Here is a 23,339-nt window from a genome sequence, read left to right on the forward strand (position 1 = left end):
CATGTATATATTATATTGTAAGTTAGCCACGACTGCAGCCACAGGAGGTGGTGGTGGCGGTGGTGGTAGTGGTGGTGAAAACGGAAAGAGCACGAGTGATCTATCATGCTCGCGGTTTGCTCTCTCCGGTATTTCCAAACTGCAGTTGTGTTCTACCCACCTGTCCTACCTATAATAATATTAAATTGTGTATTGTGTGTACCTACGTCGTAGGTACCTACCTATATAATGCCGACCGTTGTTACGGACTCACGGATTTCCGTATTCTCCGAATCTCCGGATTCAGGAGTTGTTAGATACTTAGATACCTGCCCATGTTTATTTCATAACAATCGGCGAAGTACGTAAACAGCCCTGCAGGGTTTTTATACCAACAACACCGACATAAATCACAATTATATTAATCACTAAAGGGTTGTCTTAAAAATTGTTGTAAATGGAAATAATAATTGGCTTTGCAAACCCGCGGGATGACCTGTCCAACAGTAATTGGAGTGCCTCTCTCACGTTGCGAATGATGATCATCTAGCTACCGCGAAAACAAGTAAACATCATTCATATACGATAAACCACTACAACAGTTGTACAACGGCATCGGCCGAAATGCAAGACACCACTGCCATGGGAAAATGAGAACGGAGGCAATATAATTAAATGCAATTGATTTTATTTCGCAGCACAGTACCTACTTATTTAAATTTGCCATGGTCGTTGAGCACTGCAGAGCACCTCCACGCCACACAAGCCGTAATGTAGTCCATTACTTATTATGAACTATTGTGTTCTAAACTACTATTTTATTTCAACTGATGGTTGAAATTTTGAATCGTCTGAATCATAATTATTAATTCACTTATTCACTCTGATACAACTCAATAATATATGGATCGCAGGCAGAGCAGCACACGCAACACCATAATAATAGCCAATACCTGTGCAAAGTCCCATATGGACTGTTCAGACCCTTCGCGGCGGCGGCGGCCATCGAGGAGACAAATAATAAACTGCTCGGGGTCGATTTTCCCTATAAAATAATAATAATAGTATGTTTGTTATTTCGACCCACGTCGGATGCAACGAAACGATTTAGAGGCGCTTCGGGTGCACAACACACGTCGTGCTCATCTATTATACCGGGTTTTGTTTTTCTTTATATCAGCTACTTCACAACCCGAATTGAATTTACAAACCAATTATCCCCTAGGAGGTGATGTCCGGAATGAATCGTTACCGATGCAAAAAACTCGATATCGTCACAATAAGAAAAAAAGGTTGCTCGAATAATAATAATATGATAACAACTTCTAATATTCTGTGAAAATTGAAAAAAAAATAAAGAAATAATATGATTTTGACATCATCACTGCGAATTGTCCAGTTATAATCGATATGTTACTGATATGTGGTTTGGTTGAGTTACAATGCCGTTAACATGTAAATTTGTATAACCTTTCTATAATATATACACACATACAGGATTTAATAAATTAAATATATTTTTACATACAATTCCGGTTGGTTTTGTATGCAACGTTGCCATACTAAAAAACATGCTTTTACCTATATACAAATATATTTTTGAAACATTTGGTGCAATAATCGACTACTCGACCGTATAAATTAGCGAAAACATTCTCTACCGTTACGGACGACCGACGAAGTAGAAATTTCGGACACTGCAGTGAGTAATGCCCATTAAATTTGAACTCAACAAATATGATTCAATTCAAATTGCAAAAATATAATTGTATAACTCCAATATTAAATTATGTAATGTCCGAAAACTGTAAGGAAATACCCAGGCACTATAAAAGAAGGCCAGCATACATGTGTATAATAATAAGTATTAATTAATCATTGTAATATAGACTAACTGCCAGAGTAAGACACCTCCTACTCTCACCACAAGCTTTCACCTGTAGGGAGTATAGGTATCAACTTATTAATGTAAATATTATAATATGTATAAATGTAAAATGTAGTGTTATGAAGTTAAATGAGTAACAATAATAATAATAATACAGTGGATAATGCAAATAAATCAAATTATTGTAAAAAAAAAAATTAGGAACTGATGTACTCCACAAGTATTTTATCACAATAATATTGCAGAAATTATCCAATCCGATTTTGATTTTGATCAAAATTTGTTCGACCATATTCAACCTACTTTTAATATTTTTACTTCTAAGTTCATTGCCCATATCGGTATAGAGATTCGTGTAAAAATAATATTGAATATTTTAATAATAATATTTTTTTAATTTGCCTTGTTTGACAAAATCTCACACTTCGCTTTTCAATCGAATGTTGTCAACTTTTATTTTGTTTGTGTTTTTCACCTTATGTCATCCTACACATGGACAGTGTACGTGACTTTTTCCTATCTTCCATCCCACCAAATCGGGTATTTTGAAAAGTCCCCGATTTCCTATTATATCCTGCAGATACACTTCCCGAGTAGTTATTACATAAGTACAATAATTTAATTTAAGAAGTGTAGGGACATAATTTGTAAGAGCTAAAGTCGGCAGCGATGTCTAAACAGCTCAACCCTCCATACTCGGCCATTGTGTGTCAGCTAATCTAAAATCTATGGATTTAATTCGCTAGTAGCTGCTTTCCAGTTTAATTTTCGTAGGTAGGTTATATAAGTCACAGTGTCTGATCAAATGTTCTCGGAATTATATATAACGAGTGCTCAAAATTTCATCCATACCAATACATGTGTACTGTACACACATTTATCTTAAATCTAGAACTTGGCAAACACCCCCAGAGTTAAAAATATGCATAATATCAGTAGTTACTTGTAAAAAAACGGATTTAAGTTAAGAAACTTCGTGAAATTTATATATTTTTATTGCCCTTAAATATTTTTTATTTGTCTTAAACTCGAATTATTATCGAAAATTCGTGCATATATGTCACTATATTTTTAGAATAAATTGAGATATTGTTAAAAAAAAAACAAGATGAATAATATTATTGAACAACAGTCAAAATTAATCGGATTAAAACTATTACGGCGCATATAAAGTAGAGAGTATATTATACATTTTGAAATACATTTAGATTAATTAAAAATAAATATTAAATTATCATATGATCATTTACTATAATATTAGTAAAATAGAAAACAAATGTTTTTTAAAATCTAGTTTTCAACAACTGTTATAGTGACACATTTCGATAAAAATAATTTAGTTGCATCAACACTGCAACCTATAGAAGATAATACTCAGTAATTAAAACATAAATTCTACCCTTACCAATCCACACTCATCTAGTCCCTATTTTCTGTACCCTCGACATCTCTCAATGCATGTGCTGCATGGTGATTAAAACGTCTGAAAACATAAATAATCACCGGCAAAAGTTTTATGTCTCTGGGACGGTTTAGGTGAACCGGAGGTATAAAAAGGGGAGAATTCAGATACTTTCCGTTTGGATGAAGATAAAATAAACACTAACTGATATTATTTGAGAGCGTAGTGGATTTATGTAAAAAGGAAAACCCAAAGGATTCCTCCTTTTTTCCGTCACAACAATAATATTTAGTTTTGTTTATTTTTACTAAATCAAAATAATAAACAATACCTTATAATTTATAGTAATAATATTTTTGAAAAAAAAATAATTTCTCAAAAGTACAATAATAGTATAATATTGATGCATTATTTACATGATATTCACAATTTTTTACTATTTTGACAATAGACTTCACGACTGTTATTATATAAATTTAAGATATTTTAAAGTGTCCATTTTCCTAATGACTTCATCCTTACTTTTAATGTCTCTGTCTTACAACAGCTTAACATAGCAAAGTTGAGTTCATTAGTTGTATAATTATGTATACAGGTACCTATGAGTCGCCGGTTTTCGTTTGAACATTGTTAATTTTGACCTATTTTGGAAGAGGGTTACGCATCGTTTGATTTTTGGGTCATGCATCATTTGTGCATCGATCGTTTACCTTGTGTCAAAAGGTCGTACATCATTTGCGCATCAATATAATTGAAACACGGAATTGAAAAAAGGGTTCATCTATGTATTTATTTATTTTTACCTATGTGTTAAGTTGTTAGTCCTTGTAGTTACTGTCCTATTATCAAATTTAATGATAACAACATAATCCGCTGTTTCAAAAAGGTTTCATTCGAGGTTTTAATTAATAATTTGAATAAAATAATATATTTATAAAGCACTGATAACTAGCATCAAAATTATACTAACTTAATAAAACGTATACATTTGTGATTTTTCATTTCAATTGCATTTTAGGTATCAGTTTTAAACATAAACTTACACAATAAATATTTTATGTATATTTTTACTAGTGACTTATGTGTTAAAGCTCCGTAAGCTTGTGTAAGCTCCATATTATGTTACTAATAAAAACCCGTATAATATCTCTATAGATCTTTACCGGTTAGACGGAGGTCGGAGACTATGGTTCGTTTACTCATGACGACCTCATCTAATACTACAGGACTATACTACATTACTAAATATTCTACAGAACCTATGATATCAAATTTTTTAAAACTTATCGGTTTTTTTTCCACACAAATATTACATTATTCAATGGGCTGATGTTCCATTTTCATTATTCAAAAATTAAAAATTAAAAATTAATTCTATAGGTAAAATATCAAGTATAATCTACTTAGTACTTTATTCTTTGTAAATACTTTTAGTTCCATTAATTATTAATATTTTTCCTAATATCAATGTACTTTTAAAGTATTTTTTTATCTCTTTATTTACCTAACAAAGTGACATAAACTCTTGATTTTTAAATTGCATGTCATAAAAATATTTCATTTTTAATCGTATCAATTACTATTATTTTTAAGATGTAAATTTGTAATAATTAAATTTAAGGAGATGTAATCGTAAAAATAAACGCCACGAGAACTTACAGTAACATAACACTTTTTATCAGTACCTAGGATAAGATATTATTAACTCTGAAAAAACTAATTTTAGAAAGTCTTACCATAAATTATCTGGATTTTTGTACAACAATTCATTTAAATATTTAGACTATAAATCTATATATTTCATAAACTATTATGGAATTACTCATCACGCAGCAGTCTGAATATTATTATGAATTGTACAATAATATAATTCGTATACACGAACTTATAAAAAAAACTATATAATTATACGTACCAACCTAAATACGTTTCAAGTATACGATTTAATTTACGAGCACACAAATAACAACAATGGATAGAAAAACATTATATTATCATAATAATATACAATTCAAAACCGACTATAGTATACGTATACATAAAAACATTTCAGGTTCTAATGATTATTTCATTAAGTTCTAAAATGTTGAGTATATTTTTAGAATAATACTTTTTTTTCAAATTATTTTGCTTTCAAACTAATATTTTATATTTTGATCTCACTAATGTTACATAATGACTGATTAAATGGATGTGTTTTTTAATTTATAAATTATGTTACTTATTAGGTTAATTGTACCTTTTTATAAATAGGTTTTCTATTACGAAAATTTTTCATTGTTCCTTAATTCTCAGTGCATATTATATTATAATGTTGTTAATATTATTATACTATATTTATGATAACGAATTATTACCTATCGACAAAACTTAAAATTTTTTTTTTTTATTAGAAATAAGGCTTCAACATCACAGGTCATTAGCCAGCGTAAATTAAAAGTGAAAAAAAAAACAATAAAAAAAAATTACAAATTAAATTGTGTCTTAGTGGCTACGGAGAATGGTCTTAACACTGTTAGAGTTTGTTTAAGACGTGTATTTTAGTTAGAAATTTGATGATTTTGATGGTGTTGTTTTCGTTGAGAGATTCTTCAGTGTTCGGTGGTATCACTAGTTCGTTTCTTAAGTCTCGGTACTTCGTGCAATCTTGGATGATGTGTTGAATTTAAAGTTCAGCGTCACCTTCATCGCAGGTGGGTGGAAGATGTTTGTTGATGAGAAAAAGGTGGGTTGCGGAGGAGTGTCCGATTCTGCATCTTGTGATGGCGACTTACTGTCGTCTGTTGAAGTAGTAAAATAGGAGCTATTTTTTTTGTAACTTTCTTGATTGTTTTAAGTTTATTGGTGGGAGAAATGGCATCCCAAACGTTTTAGCATCTAGAGTGTATTTTGTGTTTAATGGATATCATTAGTCGGTAAGTCAAAGATTGTTGGACGGGGAATGATTCTGGTTGCAAGATTAGCTGCCTTGTCAGCCATTTCATTGCCGACTTATTATTTGTATTCTAATGTAATGAAATACATGTTTTTTTATCAAATTATAAATTGTATTAAGATGAATCTCGGATGAAAGAGTTTGTTACAGGGCTAAAATAATGCTGAAACAAATAAAACGAAATTCTAATACGCTGTTAACAAAATGTTTTACTAAACAACGTCATCAAATTATTGAATGCGTTACGTATGAGCTTTAACAATAATATTTCCCAATTGGTATTATTTCTGTACGGTAAAATGCATTCTTTACTAGTAAAATATCTGCATTTCTGCATTGCCTTTGAAACATGTGGCTTCGGGCACAGGTTTATGATACTTTCAGCCACTTCTACCACTTATTTCATTTTAACTAAAACATTTAAACATCACTAAGAAACTCATAGGCATACCCAATTATTTATGTGACACAATGGAATTTAAAATTAGGTATAGAAATGTCTGATACTCAGGTGTATATTGTATTTAATTTTTAAACTACAATAGTTTGCCTGCGGGTACCTAATACAATTTTCTGTTTAGAAATGTGTAACATTTATTTTTTTAGATTAAATAGGTATATATATATTATATATATAGGTATATAATATTATGATGTATGCTATAGTTTTAAATTCCAAGAGTATTTGTTATTTGATCAATTTTAATTTAAAAAAAAATATATTCTAATAAAATAAAATTAAAAATTTTTAAATACAAAATAGCTAACTTTTTGGTCAAATAAATAATTTTTCCTATATATTATTATTTAATTACGGTACAAACAAATAAAACAGTTCAGAAATGTTACCATATAATGCAGGGGTCTTCAACCTTTTTATGCAGCGGGCCACGTATTATTTTTTAATAATCTTGCGGGCTGCATTCGTAGTAAAAACATGTATTTTATACAAAAATATATATTATTATAGTTATAATTTTATCGAAATAGAAAATATACATGCTTAATTTCAAATGTGATCGCGGGCCGCATATTATGACAGGGCGGGCCGCGGGTTGAAGACCCCTGATATAATGTTTTTGAAATTTTTAATAAGTGATTTAAAAATTGTATACGAGTGGGATAATGACGTTGTTTCTGGTATCCATATTTCATTAGTTCTTAACACGATATTTTTTATTTATTGTACATTTAATTCAGGAAGTATTTTTCTTAAAATGTCAATTTTATAGGGTAAATAATAATAATAATAATAATAATAATGATGATGATAATAATATTCTAATATATTATGGTAAAAGTAAACAATGTGTATAAAGTAAATAGATTGTAAAAACTTTAATTTAACAGAAGATAATTCAAAAGAAAAATAGGCAAGAATACATACTTCAAAGATTTGTGATTTGCTCCATAAATTGAAACAGGAGCTATGAATAAGACTACAAACACAGCATAAATACAAGGAAAATATTAAACTTTTTAACTAAAATAACGAGTATATTTTTAATGGTATAGTAAATAAAAGCTTGTTTCATCAAAATAATATTTTCACGCAATTGAATGCTGCAAAGGGACATAATAATATCAAAAACTATTTACCATGCTTTTAAAATATATTATACCTATAAGGATTAAGGAGTCGTTGAGGCCTTTACTGTTTTTTTAGTATGATTGATAATATACTACACTGCTATATTAGTATAGTTCAATAATTGAAGCGTTGAATACATATTTAAAACATATTTTTATCCAGTACCAGTGTTGTATAATATGTATAAGTATAAATGTACACTATTTTGACACTACTCGAATATTTAACGTATTACATATCTTCAATTTTTTTTTCATTGGATCTAATATATAAGATTTAAGTCACTAAACAAAATGTTTTGTTATTTATAAAAAAAAAAATTAATTAATTAGACTTAAAAAAGATTTATCTTATCTTAGGCAGTACGCATCAAGTTTTGATTTTTAAAAATAATAATAGTAATACTGCTGAATATTAGGACGTTAGAGCTATAAGCTGAAGAAATTAGTAAAATGATTACCACTGTTTTTTTTTAATTTTTGTAAGCTGTACTTCGTGAACTTAATGAATTTTACTTCACGACTTTTTTATGAACCATAATACAAAATTAACTATACCTATGTACAGCAAGCTAACTGCGTAAATATTTTCAAGTCTAAATGGAACAATTATAGATAGCATATACCATATACGCGATACAAAATGTCTACAATATACTGTACAGTTATTGTGTTATTAATAATTTTACTCATAACCACTGATTGGTAAATCATATAGAAAAATAAAATCAAACCATTTTTATAAACCTGTGTTTTCTCAAGCCATCACTATTATTACAATCATTATCACATATTATTAATTTAAATTGTTTACATTTACATTATTATACATCAATGTAAGTAATAACTTCTCATGATATGATATTATCGTCCAATCAAATACCTTTGTCGTCTTCAGAGTTATAAGGTTGTCCAGTATTTTGATATCGCATAAATTAAAAGGTCGTGATGATGGCATTATAGAAACTATCATTTATCTTGATATGAAATTTGATTCCGGTTGAGCAACGGACTGTTTGATTAGTGACGAACGAATATACATTTTTGCTATGATCGAATCAAATGATAATAATAATACATTAGCCTTCATACATTTGGGTATATGGGTACATTTTATGATTATAGTTCTAAAATATTGCATTAGATTTATTAATTAGTTTAATCAGTTGAAAATATTATATAGGTAGGTACTACATAATACGTCATAATATATTTATATATATTAAACATTTATATTACCTAGTAAAAGGTAAAACGAAATCCAACAACTCTAGGAAAGCTGCAAAAGTATATAATGACTATTATAATGAGATACTTGTTTAAACTAAAAAGACCCATATTTAAGTTGACTACGAAATATTATTTTTTAAGTCATACTTGACACACAATATTATATTATACCTATGTGAAGTATATAATGCATTTCAAGAATATGACTCAATATTTTGTTTGTGAACACACTCTGCAATCTGTGCACATATTAGATAAACTATGTAAACTAACTCGGCGATGATATTCACATTGTGCTGACAGCAGTATAGTTGAACAAATAATCTAGTTGGTTAAATTTTTTTTTTTTAAATCTATCTTCATCCAAACTGCAGTCAGATTATCATGGGAATAAATAAATTTCAACCGTTACTTACTACATTATTATTTTTAGTTGGAAATGAAAAGAGGTATGATATTACGTATATTGAAAATAACTTGTTAAATTTTAAATATTATGAGTTATAATTTATAAATATTATTAAATTAATTAATGTATAATTTAAGGAAAACAAAACTTTCGAACATAAAAATAATTGTAAATCGGGTTTTCGCTTCAAACTCGTGTAGCTCATTGTAATAACAATTACATTATTCGTACAAATCTATGACATTTTTATCCGTAAGCTTTCGCGCCAATGTTATCTCTGTTCTTATTGGGGTTGTACCGCGTCAACCACTCTTCAAATCCCCAAGTCCCATGACACGCGGCTTTCTCTCGACATTTCAGAATTCCAAACCCTCACTGCTCGTAAGCCGTGGTATATTATAATGAGCGATGACTATAAGTCTACGTAATTTATTATGCGTAGGTGTATAGATGAACTGCAGGATCGCGTCCTACATCGTGACGGCGGATAATAATAATTCGTCGCGTCCGTCATAAAAATAAGTACCCACATCGTAATGGTCTGAACCCTGCGAGCGCATGACTCGTACGTAAATAGCGTTCGACATATTATTATTAAATCGACGGAGGCAATAATTAATACACTGCCGTGGCAGTCGAATGTTTTGATCGCGCGCGCGACAGGGCCAAAAATGACCGAGGTCGACGTCCTGCTGGTTCTTTATTATTTTTATATCCCTACTTTTTTTCCCCCCGTTTTATTTTTCCCGTTTGTTCGTAGTTCACGCGAGTCGTGTTGTATGTATATACGGCGAATGTGGTGTATGGCGGTAGCATTATAATACGCACGGTCCCGACACAATAAATATAACGGCGGCAAGTCCCGAGTTGTATGCAAACACGCACGCCAGTCTCGGCAGTATGCACATAGGTACCTATAATACAGTAAAACTGTACTCCATATAATATACGGCTTGACGAAAATCCGAACCAATGACTTCTGAGTGGTCGGACCGAGGATTAAATGGTAAGTGCGCATTACAAACGTACCGTCGGGATAGGGTACATAATACACTGCAGCGGCAGAGGGGACCCAGCGTAGAATTTATATTATGTATACGCACGACGGACATCTTTTGCATTCGACCGGATTTAATCCGCGCAACTTTTTCAAAGGGCTCCCTCTTTTCTTTAAACAAAAAATTTCTTTTTATTACTTTCAAAGGCATTGATCATTTCCGTACACACTGACATTTTTCATTACGCATTCTCGACCGACTGCCGTTTCCCACCCCTATCGCCCTCCGCCGGGGGGTTTTCGATCCACAGCCAACGGTGTAGAAACAGTACGCCGCGCGTTCACAGCATAACCTCTGTCTATATATATATATAAACAGTTTCTACGCACAATAGGCTGAAGTAGGTATTAATTAATCTCTACTACCTATATATGTATATATATATAGATTTCTATAGGGTTATAAAGTATCAACTAGCACACCGTCACACAGAAATATATACTATACCACCACTCAGCACTAACTGATATAGGCACCTATATCACTACCACTCAGAATAAATATTATTGTGTTTTTGAAGAAGGTATATACCGTAGTATTTTATACTTTGTATACTAGCTGTTATGCCTGACGTTGTCCAGGCCAGAGATTTGTATTTTTAATAAATATATTCGTAAAAAGGGTGTATATGACATAAAAAAAAATTGTCCTTAGATAAGTTTCAAATTATCTACTGATATAACTTTTATTAAAAACAGTCCAGTCGTTTTTTGAGGCTATTAACTTCGGATAAACCAACATCCAATTTTAGTTAACCTGACTCCACCCTTGAAGCAATTTAAAAAAATATAGGCTGTATAATATGTGTACCTTGGTTTTGCTGTACCACAGTTAACAGTTTATTGTAAAATTTACTTCGGTGTACAAAGCTTTGTGAACTAATTCGGGGCAAGATATACAATTCGCTTGTGTACTTGGTATAAACTGAACATGGCTCTAACTACTCTTTAAACTTTCCAGATACCTCCAAAAACAATTTGAAATATTCACAAAATCGGTTTAGGATTTTTTGTGTACCTACCTATTACGTATAAGCTACAAATATACATTCAACTATCGTATTTGGTTTAAAGCTATACCTAATTTCTTTATTAGTTTTTATAAACTTGACGATTTGATCCATGTGTTTACCTAATTTGTCAGAGAAAATAATGACAACCATTTATAAACAAAAAAACTAATGTCTACTAATTATTCGTCTTATAACCAATATCAACCGTTTACAAACAAAAATGTTCACTGTAAATCTGAGATTCCCTATTTGAGCACCTCTTCTGGTTGGGCCTATACATGGCGCAATTTCGAATCTAAATCGCCATTCAAGGACCTACTCGCGCACACACAAACAGTTTCATCAAAATCGATCCAACCATTTGGGAGAAGTTCGGTCACAAACACAAAGACAGAAGAAATATAAATGTAGGAAATAAAGGTGTACAAAGCCGTGTCCACAGTACCTACCTATGCAAAAGTGCCGTGTAGTGTTAAAAATAGATGGCGAAAAAATGGTGGAAACACGTTATGTATCATCTCCAAGTTAAATATTATATTATATTTGACCCGATGCTACGACACGGTGCAGAGGAAACCTAACACTTGAGCGTTCGGAGAAAATAAAATAGGAAAAAACTACCAAGCTCATATACCTATTATATAAGGCAAACAAATTATTTATACAGTCCACAGTGTAAACACATAATATTTTACATATGCTCATACATATATAATATGTACACGTACACACGTATCTACCAGCTATCTATAGAATATGTACCTATATACGTTCAGCCGGTTAATTTACATAGGGATAGTAGGGTGTTTGTTGCGTCTCGCCGGAATTAAACGATAAATGTCCATATAATAATGTATAGGACGCATGTTATTATTTCGGCCTCCTATATAATACGTGTGTAGCTTCTATACATACGTGCCGCCTGTCGACGACCCAATAACACCGTTTATAACGATTGCTTGGGTTTCACTATTTCGCGGCCAAGAAAAAATAAAAAAGGAATTCAATTTGCCTCCGTGTCAGCTTAACACCTTTTCAAATAATTTCCGTTCCGTCGTGTGTTTCATTATTTCTACGAGACGAGTTGAATTTCTTCTTTCTGTTTTCGCATACATCCGGAGCTCACTTTTAAATGTACAGTGGATCTGCACACCGACACCCTGACGTAGCAGCCATAAATTCCGGTTTTCTTATTCAGGCAACATTTTATCCCCTACTTAAGCTAACCTAACCAACCTCTTCTTACATATCAGTAACTGGTTAGGATAAGTTAGGATACGACAAAGAGACGATTTCCATTTGATTCAATGATCCTCTCAACACCCCAATAAATCTGCTGAGTCATGTTGATCGTATGGAAAATCGGTGAAGCAAGTAACGTTTTAAAGTCAACCAAAACAATAAGTCAGTTCTTGACTTATGTTTTTCTATAAAGCAGGGATTCTCAAACTGTGGTACGCGTGCCCCTTGGGGGTACTCGAAATGTTTTAAGGGGTACGGGTCTGGCCAACAAACCAACAAGGAAAAAATTCTTTAAAAGTCTTTAAATTTTTTTATATATTTTAGTTTAGTAAGTAAGAAGGGGGTACTCAACAAAATGTATTGATAAAAAGTGTTCATTGTTTATAAAAGTTTGAGAATCCCTGCTATAAAGTATCAAAATTCCTTATTCCCTACTCTGCATCCACTTTTAAATATCTTGGTCTAACACTTGATCAAATACTATAACTTCGACCTGCCACTCACAATATCAGAACTAAAAGACTAGCTTTAAATAGCCTTATATGCATACTCAAAACTCTATTGTGCAATGATAAAATAATAATACACTGACGTAGGAATCAAACTTCGTATGTACAAAACTTCACAAAAATCAATATGGACGTACGGACTGCGCAGTTATGGGTAATGTGATCAAATTAAATATTAATAAAACTCATACCTTTGAAGACATTTCCCTAAGAAAGTTAACAAATGCGCTGCTCAGGACTCAAATTATACCCTTCACACAGGTATTTTGAAAAAAATGTCTGAACCACGTAAGTACTTATACGAATCCCCTAATGGCCTAATCAAACATTATAACCTCCCCCACAATACCTATGAGATTTAATAATTATAAAATAAAAGGTAACAAATTATAAATTGTCGTCAAAAATGTAATCATTATGTCATATTTGTTATTTGTTAGTCGTGGCCTATATTTGTATTGTATCAGGCGATAGATACCTACTTTCCTAAAGTACCAACTATATCAAATTTGGTACATGAATCCTAACTTAAAGTTGATCATTAGAGCATCTTTTCTACTAAAATAATACCTATAAACAAAAAAATAAAATAACACGCCATTGTAAAATAAATACATCGATCTTTCCGCTTAGAATCTGAAAAAAATGATAATGTTGAAAATAATAATATATGTTATGTTTGAAGTGGAAATAGGTAAAAATTAAAAAGTAAGAAGAAAAATACGATTACAAAAAAACATCATTATAAATCCAAGAGATTTAATCTCATTTCGTTCCACTCAAAAAGAAATAAGTTTTTACTTGAATGCGTATATTATTATTATTCATCGGGACGTTATAATGGTGCGGGGTATTATTATTATAATGAAACTACACGTGGTCGGTGCACGTGGTTTGTTATATCCCTATAATATATAATAGGGATAATATATTTTAAGCTATCTTCGGAGACGGTTCTATTTCGGGTGGGAAATCTGGAGTTATCACAGCGTCAGAGATGACGAAGGTAATAATGAACTTATTCTAACGGTGAAGTCTAAAATATCACCTACTCAGCGGTACGTTGGTATCAGGTGTCGAATGTCACCTACTAAAACTCTAATACTACTACAACTACTTTACTTACTACTACTACTACTACTACTATTACTACTACTACTACTACTACTACTACTACTAGTACTACTACTACTACTACTCCTACTACTACTGTTTCTAATAATTGCTCCTATTATTTCTACTTATTACTACTACTACTACTACTACCACCACCCTTATCTTCACCCTCTTTCGTACGCGAGCGAGTGTGGAATATATTTATACGCATAGGATTTAACTGTTTCCGACGTGCTGCGTTTAATTTGATGATGCCTGGCGGCAAATGCTCGTTAGCAGCGAAGAACCAAACCATGTGTACGTCGGGTGAGCAGGGATGGGTGTATGGCACGAGGGTTGTCCTATATACCTTCGTGTTCGTCTCTCTCTATCACTCTCTCTCTCTCTCACACACACACACACACACACACACACACACACACACACACACACACACACACACACACACACACACANACATACATATATACGCACACAGTAAATTAAGCTACCTTTCGTAAAACATGCGCAATAGGTTTTACTGCCCCTACAATTCGCTTGCTGCCGGATGACGCTTTTTCAGTGATGAACGGGGGAAAAAAACAAGACAACAAGACGAAAAGTACCACTGGTAATCCGTAAACAAGAGATACGCATCGTCCTACGGTATTAGTTTATAACTAATACGCGTTCGCCCGAATGGACCGAATGTTGAGTACGGTGAGGACGAACGAGAAGGGTGGCGGCAAAATGCGCATAGGTACGCGATATCGCGACAAATGTTCAAACTTTGTTGGGAAAACATCTGAAACTCGTCATTCTCGCCATCTTACTGGCAGAATGCAAGTCGAGTTTACGTTAATCGCGTGGAGTTTAGGGCCGCTAATATATATAGACGTTTAAGTAATCCCCGATTGTGAGGGAGGATTTGCATGTGTTTTGTATACAAAACGCGCGCTTCGGGAGAAGGAAAATTATTTTTGTGACTACCCCTGAATGCGCGACTATTTTCAATTTTATAAATTTACCAATTTTTCTTGTTGTATTATATTCCAGTGACCACGGTCCGAAACGCTCAAAACTTATACACGTATCGGTATAACATATTAATATATGTATACACATGTAATACGATATCCAGCTATTTGATGCTGAAACTCAAAGCTAGTTACCATATACTTTACTGTGGTTTTTATACTTCTAACAGTTATATTTTCAAGCTTAATATTATATTTTATTACTAAATTATACCAAAATTATCATTGAACCGTGTATATTGAATATGTAACATAAAAAAATGGATATAGCAGCAGTCAGCAGATAATGTAGAATATTTTTCTTTTATCTCTGAATTTATAATTAGAACTCAACAGTATTATGTGAATATTATGATGTGGAAAGTTGGTGAACACTTAAAAAATTTTAATTAGATGCAATAAAAAAAAAATTTCAATGGGAACACGTTATAATATAAACTGTAAAGTATTGTAAACAACGATTGGCTATATAAAACATTGGTGTTGTGATCACAATAAAATATATTGTCAATACATTAACTATTGTACTTAATACTTTAAACCCATATTAATATAATGTACGGAACAATAAAATAAAATATCATATTGTCATCTTTACACTAGCCGTAATTTTTACTCTAATGATGATAACGTAATTTTTATATTGAACCGATAATTTAAAATTGTGTAAACAATTATCGACCATATCTAAAGTTTTTTTTTTCATACCGATATTATTTAAAAATGGGAAAATACCTACGTTATACTAAATGTGTTTTATATTTTGAAAACCCATCATTATCATAATATCATATATTATAGAATATTTTCACTTTAAATTTCAAAATATTAAATTATTATTTTCTGATAAAAAAAAACAATAATCAGTAAATTATAATGGATAATTTGTTATTTTTAATACATTTACATGTGATCAGGAATATATCTTGTTTTATTTTCATTGTTACATTACATTCGATTTAACGAAATGAAGTTAAAAAAAATCATTAACACAATGATAACTTTGTTGAAATACAGACTAAAAATTGATATAAGAGACTTATTTAAGTACTTTTATTATTTGGATGGATCAAAAAAATTGGTTTCAATTGTGTGTATTGGTAAGCTGCTTAAGTTTACATAGTCATACAACACTTGTACCTATTTACATTGAAATGTATTCAATAACAAATACATTTGTGAAACTATTTTTTAAAGTTTATTACTTATACTAAAGTAAACAGTGAGTCAACTAAAATAATTTTAAAGAAGAAGGGGAGATTCTGCCCTTCCTTAAATATAAGTACGATACTTGTGTACAATCATCTGAAGAAGAGAAATGCTGAAGCCCTTTTTCTGACATATTTTTTAAAAATATATTAAAATCTTTAACACGTTTTCTTAAGTATAAGTTGTGAGTAAGAACTTATTTGGTATAATAATATGAAATGAACAGTAGACCATTCGGTACCAACATTTCAAAATATAATTAATTACTACCGAGAACTTTTACTATAGTTTTAGATCTCTGGATCTCTGAACCAATTTGTATCAATTGAAGTCTGACGGTACAAATCGCGGGGTTATGTAAAAAAAATTCTTGTAGGTATTTTGTGTAATTCGATTATTTAAGTGGAGTTATTTAAGTCTTTTATAAAGATTTTTTGCGAATTCTTTGATTGTTTGTATTTTAGATTACTATGGAGAACAGCATTCTTAATGTTCCACGCGTGGCAACTAGGCAGGGTACTTTACACGTGAAAGTAAAAAGTGAAGGAATTAGTCAAGGGTATTGTCGGTCCTTAACTCATCTAAACTATTCCATTAAAAGCGTTCTAAAAACGATCAAACGAGAACTTGCAAATCCGTGGAATTTCGTGTCTGGCATACCCTCCAAAATACGCACGGGTACTGAAAAGACTTTGATCCAAAAAAGAACTTCACGACCTTGTGACTGGACGCCATTGAGCTGGAATTCAGTCGCGTACATGCCACTCGTATACTTATAATATTCTCGAAAGCATTTTCCGGTTGGTTCGTTCTTATGTTGATGGATAAACTATGTAAGAATTTATCTTCATATTAGTTTATTACTAAGCATAAAGTCGCATTATTTTTATTTTTGTTATATAAAAATTATCATAATGAATACGCTGCTCACTCTGTTGAAAACCGTAGGTAACTTCCCCACAGTTTTGTAAATAAATTAGAAAATTCGTTACATATCTTTAAGTTATTTATCACACGATGACTCTGCGGCCAAGTAGGTATAAATTACAAGAAAAATTAATAAAACAAATATAAATAATATGTACTTAGGTATTCAAGTTATAAATATGGTTGTTAATATGTAAAATAGTTTTCGGAAATAGAAATCTAAAATATAATTAAAACAAACACCATATTATACCATTATTAATCTTTAAATAAATTGGACATAGTACACGATTATCCTGTCATCAAATGTGTTATGTAAATTAATTTAATAAAGATTATATTTATATAACTTAAAGCGTTCCTATAGAACACCAAACACGTTTAGAGCAACTTATGCCGATGATACAGTTATACTGAGGAAGGCCTCCCAATCGGACCACGTTCAAGCCTCAACCGATCTCAGATATCATCTCAACTTAATAATCACCCCAGGAACTAGGTGAAGAAGTTTGATCAGTTATGAAAAATCCTACCACATATTAATTACACTTCAAAAACATAACCTCCTTAAATGTGAAAGAGTTGGGACACCTATTATGTCTCACACTGAATATATGAGAATCGCACTGGACAAACACATGCTTGGGGTTCTCAGCGTGAGTCCAAACGCAAAATGCTCAATAACTGCCTTCATCAGCCTCGTTCTATATTTGGATCCAAACAGTCAATTCGCCAAAATCGACAGTCATGACAAATATTTACTGAGTACTATAAGGTCCGTTTAGGCTTACGGAATTCAAATTTGAAGGTGTACCCAACCATATCAAACCCGCACCACCAAAGCCTTACAATTTATCAATCTTTGCATATAGTCTCGGCCCTCTGGTACATAACCAAGGGTACCTCTATATTATAAATATCTAAAAATTTAAACTGTTGACCAAACTAACCAAAAGTTATTAAAACAGTATTCACTCAAAACTTCAACATCATAAAAACCTTCTAGCCTATCATCTATCATCACGCACTCTTCCTTATAAACCTCTACGATGACTCGAGAGACGATGGTGCCTCCAGCGGCAACCCTAGAGTTTATTTTTTTGGGGGGGATTAAGTTTTCCATGAAAATTCACAATTAAACAATATCGAGTGTACGGTAATTAATCATAACTAATAATAAAAAATTTAATTAAATTATTCTATATTATAATAAGCAGAATATCTGTTCACTCTCCTTTGGAATTTGGTGGGCACGGGCCATTTGGCCTTCCGCTAAAGCCTGCACCACTAGGTACCATAACCTCCTACATTTGTACTAATTATTTTTACTTAACTAACTTTATTATTTAACTAATATGATTTAATTAAGTAATTTTGTCCTGAAGGTTTCTATCAATGAATGGGCCTCCCGCAATGTGTTATTTCTATGTTATTTGTTATTTAATAATTATTATGTACATAGTTATCACTTATTAAGATAATAAATAGTGGTATGGTGTTAATTTTCTTTAGTGTTTAAAATATAGACTGTACGTTTTTTATAATAAAAATAGTAAAACCATCTTTACATAAAGTTTAATTTGAGTTACTTTAGTTAATACGTTTCACTATTCATACAAATAAAAATTGATTAAATCATAGCAACTCTTTAAAAATCGTATTACGTTCGACTAAAATTAATAGACAATTACAAATTTGAACCCTATGGAACAATAATTTGAAATATAATAGAAATTAGTGTTTATTATTACATTTTTATTTGTCGTCAGAATTTAATAATAATAATATGGTAAGTACCTATAATAGTTGTGACATATTTACAAAATCTAAATATATCGTAATAATAATTTAAGTTCTGTTTTGTTTTTTTATTTATTCTATTCGTCAAGTTTTTATGTATAATAAATAAATCAAGAAACATTATTGCATATATTTTATTTAGGGAAATCAAATTTTAATCATTTAATTACTGGAATATGTGATGCGTTTAGCTTGTTTACACGATACGATAATGGATAATTGTACAAACTATTTTATCAAATTTGACCCAATTCCCAGAAATCCTAATTAAGTGCACACTTTGTATGAGTTTAATCGGCAATCGCCAATCAATTCATTTTAATATTTAATAAGACTGACCTATTCATCCTGAATGTAATTTTGTTTTGTTTACATTACTATTTGCAACACTTAATAACTTGATAAAAATAGTCTGTACAAACATTTTATTTTACTATGAATAATTAGAACTTTAGTTTATTAGTAAATTATTTAGTTAGTCAAATATTATACTTTTAGCGAGCTAGAAAGATTAACAATTTCTTAAAACAAAATAAATTATTACATTTAATTTTATGAAGTAGAAATTACTTGTTTTAAATTTAAATATTAAATAGAAGATGTGGTGTATAGTGTGATGTTTTTATAAATTAAATACGAAGCAACTAATATGATTTTTTTTAAATTTAGTTCAGACCCATTAAAATCTGGTTCAACACTTTTTAACATTACACAAGTTCTATACAATCAAATATTATGTTAAAAAATAAAAATAAAAAAACGTGTATATCACAACAATATACGCCGGATACACATATACGTAATATACCTATATTATGTATAATACGTATAATTTATAACACACTATTTTAAAGTATAAAAAAAATGTCTTAATGGCTTAAGTAATTTAGTTAGCGAATGAAGACATCTTTTATATGGACAAGGATAGTCACATTAACAAGATTTATACCGAGGTGAAACTAAAACAATGAGCAATTATATAATGTGAAAAGTTTATTTCCTTTCTATTTGAAATAAAAAGTCATCCTTTGCACATGGGTACCAATATTATATAGATGTAGTATGTTTTTTTTTAAAATAATTTATTTAACAATTCTAATAATTTACATACTACACATTTTCCCGGGACAGCCTTACAGCCACTTTATAACCACCAAATAGTAATAATATTGAACAAGAATGATTACATTTATGTTGTAGTAAACGTAAATATTGCTGTTTAATTGTCTTTAAATATTTTTTATGATTTTATAAAATAGCAACTTTTTACGATTCCGATTTTGTAAAAATGATGATTCCCATAATTTTTAAATAATGTTTACCATAATTCGGCATAACTCCTATTATATTTTTGTATTTCAAATCCGTTTCCATTCTAAAAAAAAATACAATACTATATTTTTATTTATATAGTTTATTAGTTCAATGTTCATTTTTTAGAAACAAAATGACCCACCGTAAATAGTGCCAACGCCGAAGAATTGGATTTTTCATAATAACTGGATTATAAAACCGAGGAAACGCCATGTCTGCGTGTTGTTGAAGCAATCGCGTTTAAGCTTATACTGAGTTTGAAATTAAATTTGTTACAACATTATTTAAGTATTAATTATTTAACTCTGAACTCTTTACATCGATTCTGTCATTGTTTTATACTTTAATGTATGATACACCACTAATTGAATAAATTATATTACATTTTAAATCCAGTCTTAAACACATATTTTATCTTTAACAAAAAGTTAAGACGTTGTACCAGCATGATTTTTTGCAACTGTAAGTTATAATATTTTTTCATCGGCCTTTAAGTAAATGTTTTATTAAGAACTACGCATAATCACTAGTCATAAAAACTTTGCCATCACTCATCCGAGTATTTACTGATATAATATCGTTTTGTTAAGTGTATATTATGAGCTTCTGAAAGTAAATTGTATACATTTTCAATTAGTCTTGTCGGATTTAACTTGACTGCCGGGTGCCAAACAGAAAAACTAAAAGCAACTACACCGATGATGGACTAGGTTTGTTGTCTAGAATTAGAAAAAAAATGTCTGAAAACAGTTATAAACTATTATTCTTATTAGTGAATTGAATAAAATTCATAATTGAACAAATTGTACAAAATCAGTAGTGGTTTTGAAAAAACTTTGAGATGAAGTGAATTGAGTACCATGGTGCAAAAAAACTATTTTTATCCTTTTGTCGAAAACTGTAATCCAAACTCACCTACTTATGTCTAATGCGTATCATGTTAGCACATATTTATCATATAATATGATCTTCAGAATATTGTCGTAAATTATTATTTTTTAATACTTACTCATGAAAAGGAAGTCCCAAGGACGGGAGGGGGCAAAGCAACGAACATGACAATATTTTGAGGTTACAGAAGATGATAATCAGAGAATATAATTTATGATAAGAATGAGAAGCATTGTTAAAAACAGTCTTGCTCTCCTCTCCCTCTTTCGGTCACGCGCTCCTCTATATTAAGCTGTTGACATAGCGATGACCTACCAATTCTTTGATATTTAAGTATGATAGCAACAAATGATTATTATTATTTGATAAGTATCTCTATGCGATAAACTCAAATAGATAAATGATAATCATACAAAGCGGATAATTTATTGCGTTTGTATTTGTACTGTTAAATAATAATATTATGCTTGCGAATACCTTATACCTACTCATTGCCTCTCACAACATTGCTTTAGCGCAGCACGATTTTATTGAGGGAAAAAAAGGAAATGTAATTGTACGTCCTTTATAAAACCGTTCCTCAGTAATTCTACTCTATTTTTAGAAAGCGTAAGCTAAATTTTACATTTTGCCTGGATGCGTTCTTCACTTTATAAACAGTGCTTACATCAAAAGAAGAATTACGTTTATACATCACAGCGATATATGCACAATGTTTACATATATACATATATACACAACAGGTACCTACCCGACTGACACACAGTGTATGAAACACGAAAGCACGTCGTATTATCCTATTATTATATCTAAGAAATAAGAATTGAATTGTATTCTTGTAGTGTGTTAGTGTACGTATATATCTAACACTTAAATCAACTGGAGAACAAATTTTAAAAAAATGTTGAGGTACTCACCATACGTATAAATATACCTACCTAAAATATATATGTATAATAAATACATATATTAAGGCGCCATGCATCTTATACATAATACATATTATATGTTGTGTTTTTTCATCTTTTGTTTAATAAAACTATAAACATTTCTATTGTTCATATAATATGAAACAATTTGTCTACAAACCTATTAAATATATTATGTCGAGTAAAATGTTCAACCGTTTAACGTAATTTATTATTAATAGGTGTATAATAGAGATTGAACTTACTGCTAATATTATGTTCTCAAATTATTCTGTTTAAACCTATATATCTATCATTGGATGTGCATACGAAAAGGGAATAATTAACTATAATTAAATTTGTTTTTAACTAAAACTCATACTTGTATATTATTACATGCGTTTAATATTATCATATTATTAGGAGTGTACCTATTAGTGAATAGCAATACACAGCATAATATTTAGTATTATATAAATACCTAATGATTATTACAAAGCTGTTTTTAAATTATTATTTCGATGATTAAATTGACATTAATTTAACATTACGAAATTTTTTTTTTAATAATTTTTAATTTATAATTATTGTTTATTGTCATACAATATTTTTTGTTACAATATATATTATAGAAAATATTGTTTTATTTTTCGTGAAAATCTTGTTAAAATCAAAAGTTACAAAGCAAATGTGGTGATAAAACAAATAACCAAAATCCGCTTAATTAGTTTAAAATATGTCATTATAAGTAGTTATACATATAACTCATTACTATTATAGTTATTATATCAGGACCACAGTGTGTTCCAATTTTACCGTTTTCAATTTACGGTAAACAGTAAAAAAAAAAAACGGTTGCCCACTGAACCTCCCCCCTACCACCCTGAATATAATTCTATAATAT

The sequence above is a fragment of the Myzus persicae genome, unplaced genomic scaffold (assembly GCF_001856785.1).
Source record: "Myzus persicae strain clone G006 unplaced genomic scaffold, MPER_G0061.0, whole genome shotgun sequence".
Lineage (NCBI taxonomy): Eukaryota > Metazoa > Arthropoda > Insecta > Hemiptera > Aphididae > Myzus > Myzus persicae.